Source organism: Sturnira hondurensis, unplaced genomic scaffold (assembly GCF_014824575.4).
Source record: "Sturnira hondurensis isolate 20B ecotype Veracruz unplaced genomic scaffold, ASM1482457v3 Scaffold0005329, whole genome shotgun sequence".
NCBI lineage: Eukaryota > Metazoa > Chordata > Mammalia > Chiroptera > Phyllostomidae > Sturnira > Sturnira hondurensis.
Window position 1 is genome coordinate 13,638,799 of NW_028077960.1, and position 5,770 is coordinate 13,644,568.

A 5,770-nucleotide genomic window follows, 5' to 3' on the forward strand; every position below is an offset into this window, starting at 1 on the left:
GGTTTCATATAGTATTTATAAAATATACTTTTAAAACTTTAACAAAATTATTAATTACTGCTCTAGTCTTATCCCTCTTGCTTTGATACTTAATTTTACTATCTTTCAGTTTTAATATTTTGAAATTTCCAGTGTGGTTTACTTTGTAATGCTTGAGCTATATTGGGTTTCATTAGAAAAAATCAAAACATTTATAATTTACATTTTTATGTTTATTTATAATTAGCTACATAATTAGATGCATTTCAAAAATCATGCATCTTGCTGATATTACTGATTCTTTCAAAACCTGAGAGTTATTTGTGTCTATATCATCAAATTAAATAAATGTATGTACATAAAAATAAACTTTATCAAATATATATTTATTCAGTTAATTTTTATTTACATAATCTTGATCTCTAATGTTTTCTACTTAAACTCTGTGTAGCTTTGTATTACTATGTCTGTAGAGAATTCAGCCCACTCAAACTTAGAAAGAGAAACATAAATGATTATTTAATCATATCTGAGGAGAAGGAGGAGGAAGAAAAAAGAGATCACAGACTTCCACCTGGGCCTAGAGTGGCTCTTGAAGTAGTGGAGAGAGGAAGGCAGTCGGGGACCACCTTCAACACAGGCCTCCGGCGGTATCATGGCAATCCAGAACCCCCCTTCCCAAGAGTATGAAAGTGATGATGACCATTACGAAGTGTTGGATTTAACTGAGTAGGCAAGAAGACAACACTGGTGGAATTGTGGTTTTGACCACAATTCTGGACCTATGGTAGAAAAACACTCAGTAGCACCCAGATTGTAATGGCTGGAGTGACTGGCTGGTGCGCAGGATTTTTGTTTCAGCAAGTAGGAAAACTTGCAGCAATGGCAGTAGGTGGTAGCTTTCCTCTCCTTCAGATGGCTAGTCACAGCTGCTATGTGCATATTGACTGGAAGACAGTTGAAAAAGATGTAAACAAAGCAAAAAGACGGATTAGGAAATGAACAAATAAGGCAGCACCCGAAATCAACAACATAATTGACGAGGCAACAGAATTTGTCAAATAGAACATTGTGATATCCAGCAGATTTGTGGGAGGTTTTTTGCTGGGGCTTGCAACTTAAGGATATGAGTATTCTGGCACAGCAGAGACACCTGTGAGAAAAGCAGCGGTGATGGCAAGGTGGTCTCTCAACATTACATGCCACCACGTGGTCCAAGGCGACAAGAAACAACTAGCTAAACAATATGAAACTCACAACTTAGCATGTGGTCATCCGAAGGCTGGCAAACTAGTATCTGCTGTAAAACAGTCTACATGGTATGTGTACAGCAGTATTCCTGAGCAGAACATGGCTTCCATTTATTTAAACCAGATGCTCTTCATTGTGCTTTATAATATACAGCCAATAAATACAACTTTGTATTATAGCTGCAACATTAGGGCTTTAAAAAATAATGTTGGCAATAAACTGAAGAACTGCAATGCTCTTTTGTAGAAGAATTTAGAAATAGTGGAATTATTAAAGATGTTAAACATATTTAATACCAATTTTTAAGTTGTTTTTTTCCCCCGGTAAATCTTACTTTGCTTATATAATAACTGTAGTAAACAATTTCCAGGAAACGTGTTCTAAGGAAACATTACATGATTAAAGCATTTTGTCTTCATTTGATTTTTATAATCGTAAAAATATATCTTATATGTAAGCTTATAATATTTATTTATCTATGTATTTATGTATGCATGTATTTATTCATCCTGGAAGCCTGGCAGAAATAATTATTTTGAGGGTCCATACAGTTGGTTCACAGCTTTATTTTATTAAAGTTGAATGAAACTCCTTTCTCAATTCTAAAGTTCTAATTATTATTTTGGCCTCTTCCCAAAGTGGTAAAAATTACCTTAAAATACTCAATAGTACAGTATGAATTTACAGTGAAGAACCATGATTTTCTACATAATTATGAAATTATAACTTAGAATTGTCTCCTTGATCTATGCTGATATGTAACTACCAAGACTTTCAAACTTTTGGTAGTATTGTGTTGGTTGAACACGAGGCCATTTAACTTGATTCTCAGGGCTGACATCACACTCCCTCTGAGGCTCTTTTGCCAAGAAAATCTTTCTGTATTGTTTTGTCCGTAGAGTTCTAGACTGGAATTGGGGAATACATCAAAACAACATGTGTTAGAGCCTTCAGACTGGAAAGACTGAAGATATTTAGACTATTTCCTTTCAGTAATAAGTCCTCCAAAGTATATTTTGTGTATTGTAAAAATAATGCATTTGATACTTTTGAGATTGAGTGTAATCTGTATGCTTTCATTATCACAAGATTCCTTGAAATTAAATGTGAGATTGATCTTCATGTTCTTTCTTTAGTCTCATTAGTGCCTCAGATACAATGCTAAATAAAATTCAGACTTTCTTTTTAAAAATCGCATCTTATGATTTACTATAATGTATTTTTCTCTTTCTTTTTCCCTTTTCTTTCCTTCACAACCTTTTTTTCAAATTTTGATGTATTCCTTTTGTTCTTTTTTTAAAGAATGTATTTAATTAATTATGCTATTACAATTGCCCCATTTCTTTCTCCCCTTTTTATCCCTCTGCCTTGAACCACCCCCTCACCATTGTCTCCCCACCTTAGTTCATGTCCATGTGTTATATATATAAGTTCTTCGGCTTCTTCATTTCCCAGACTATTCTTAACCTCCCCCTGTCTATTTTGTACCTACCATTTATACTTATTCCTGTAATTTTCCCCCCATTCTCCCTCCTCCCTCTCCCCACTGATAACCCTCCAGGTGATTTCTATTTCTGTAATTCTGTTTCTGTTCTAGTTGTTTGCTTAGTTTGTTTTTGTTTGTATTTTTTTTTTTAGGTTCAGTTGTTGATAGTTGTGAGTTTGTTGTCATTTTACTCTTTGTATTTCTGATCTTCTTTTTCTTAGATAAGTCCCTTTAACATTTCATATAATAAAGGCTTGGTGATGATGAACTCCTTTAACTTGACCTTATCTGGGAAGCACTTTATCTGCCTTTCCATTTTAAATGAAAGCTTTGCTGGATAGAATATTCTTGGGTGTAGGTTCTTGCCTTTCATGACTTGGAATACTTCTTTCCAGCCCCTTCTTGCCTGCAAGGTTTCTTTTGAGAAATCCACTGACAGTCTGATGGGTACTCCTTTGTAGGTAACTGCCCCCTTATCTCTTGCTGCTTCTAGGATCTCTCCATCATTTTAATCTTGGCTAATGTAATTATGATGTGCAAATCCACTGACAGTCTGAAGGGTACTCCTTTGTAGGTAACTGCCCCCTTATCTCTTGCTGCTTCTAGGATCTCTCCTTCATTTTAATCTTGGCTAATGTAATTATGATGTGCCTTGGTGTGTTCCTCCTTGGGTCCAAGAAATTACTTCTATAAGTAATTTCTCCACATTAGTTGGTTTGAATGACCATTAAATAGTAAATCCAATTAAAACACATTCTAATTATGGAGAAGAAGCCTTTAGGAAGAGATTTGTCTGATGCTGGACTCATCCAAAGAAAAAAAAGTTTTTTCTGTTTCTTGCAATTCTCTTTAATTTTTAAATAATTAGTATTCTTTAAATTATTTAGTAAGATCTGTATGGTTCTTGTGAATCAGATTCGGAAGTTGGACTCGGCATTACCACAAATTCTGATGAACATTTCTGGCAATACTTACCTTCCAAGTCGTAACCACCATAATAGGATATCTCTGTTTCTTTTCTTTTTAAAAAAGATTTTTAAAATTTTATTTTTAGAGAGAGAGGAAGGGAGGGAGAAAGAGGGAGAGAAACATCAATGTGTGGTTGCCTCTCATGTGCCTTTCCTGGGGACCTGGCCTGAAGCCCAAGCAGGTGCCCTGACTGGGAATCGAAGCAGCAACCCTTTGGTTTGTTGGCTGGCACTCAGCCCCCTGAGCCACACCAGCCAGGGCAGAATATCTGTGTTTCAAATTCAACATTCGTAAGTACATTTCAAAAACAAACCCTACTGCCTGATAAGATGCCTCTTCAACAAGTTATTTTAATTTGTTTACTTTTTTATTCACCAACTTAATCGTCTCCTGGCAACCTCCTCATTCTTCCATTCCCTGTGTTTTGCTGAGTAGAATGATTCCATTGGGTTAAAGATACAGTATATGGAACATACTATAAATATCCAATCATACTTGATACTAAATAATAAAATTTATATGATGCACTTCCATTATTTTATACTTTTATCTTCCCTTATTTTAGTTGTCTTTTGGTTAACAAATTTTAGAATATGTATTTCTCTCAAATTCATTACATACATGAAATGCATGAAATACTCTCTGTATTATTACATGTTGTCAGATTAGATTGTGATAGCAGTCATATCAATGTGCATTAAAAATACACCAAAACTGGTGAATTTTTATGTAGCCATTTTAATATTGAAGATGGAAGACGATGTGCAATATTTTCAGCATATTATATTTTATTATTTCAAGAAAGGTAAAAACACAACTGAAACACCAAATGTTTGTGCAATGTATGGATGTAAGGCAGGAAATAGTCAGGAACAGGAAACTCCTGTGGTGCCCCAGGGCTAAGATGAAGGACATCGATACAGGATGGAGACCCTATTTTGAGATCAGTTGTTCCAACTTTCTGAGAATGANTAATATTGAAGATGGAAGACGATGTGCAATATTTTCAGCATATTATATTTTATTATATCAAGAAAGGTAAAAACACAACTGAAACACCAAATGTTTGTGCAATGTATGGATGTAAGGCAGGAGATAGTCAGGAACAGGAAACTCCTGTGGTGCCCCAGGGCTAAGATGAAGGACATCGATACAGGATGGAGACCCTATTTTGAGATCAGTTGTTCCAACTTTCTGAGAATGAGCTGAATCATGGTGAATCATAAATGCACCTGTGCAGTAGATGCTACATGACCACTTCTTCATTATAATAGTGTTATAATAAATTAATATTGTAGGAACCCCTTCCCCAGTGGCCAATCAAGGAAAATCATGGGAGACCACATATGCAGTACATTTAAAGTAATACAACTACTTGTACATGCACAGTGAAACTCTGACAAAACTAGCCAGGAAATATCCACCCTATAAGAATAGAACCCCTACAGTCCCAGAGGCCAATCTCTGCTCCAAGTTGCCCTGCTCCCACGTTCTGTGGGATGTATTATCACTTAATAAATCTGTGCTCTCTCTTTCTGTTATAAACTCACTGTGTGTTTGGTTCAGTTCTTTGCCTGCCGTCACCAAGATGCTGGTTACGTGTGCCCACCTTCAATAGATGGAGAAAGTGCTGTGACTGATCAAACATGTCAAAAGTGGTTTGTGAAGCTTCATGAGGGAGATTTCTCACTGGATGATTCTCCATGGTCTAGTAGATCAGTTGAAGTTGATAATAATCAAATCGAGACGTTAACTGAGAATAATCAATCCTATCCCACATGAGAGATAGCTGACATACTCAAAATATTCAAATCAATAAAGTTATTGGTGAAAATACAAAAAGTCCTTTATTTTGTGGGAAAAAAAACTAAGCCTATGTTTAGCCAACCCAGTATAACAATTTATTTGTTCACATTATTGAAAATAAAAATTTCAGTATGATTTTCTCTTAAAATTTTGTTAATCTTATGTCTGGAATATTTTAAGTCTTTTTATACTTTTCAAATTTAGAATTTTTGAGTAATGTCTGAGATTTTACTGCCTATGTCTTCTTCTGGGACTTTTATAATTTTGAGTTTAACATTT

The 5,770-nt window shown here is 35.0% G+C and overlaps 1 pseudogene; it reads left to right on the forward strand.

The window, feature by feature from the left end:
* The first annotated feature begins 516 nt into the window (after positions 1-516).
* LOC118987842 (FUN14 domain-containing protein 1-like) lies at positions 517-1,101 on the forward strand (annotated as a pseudogene).
* The last annotated feature ends 4,669 nt before the right edge of the window (positions 1,102-5,770 follow it).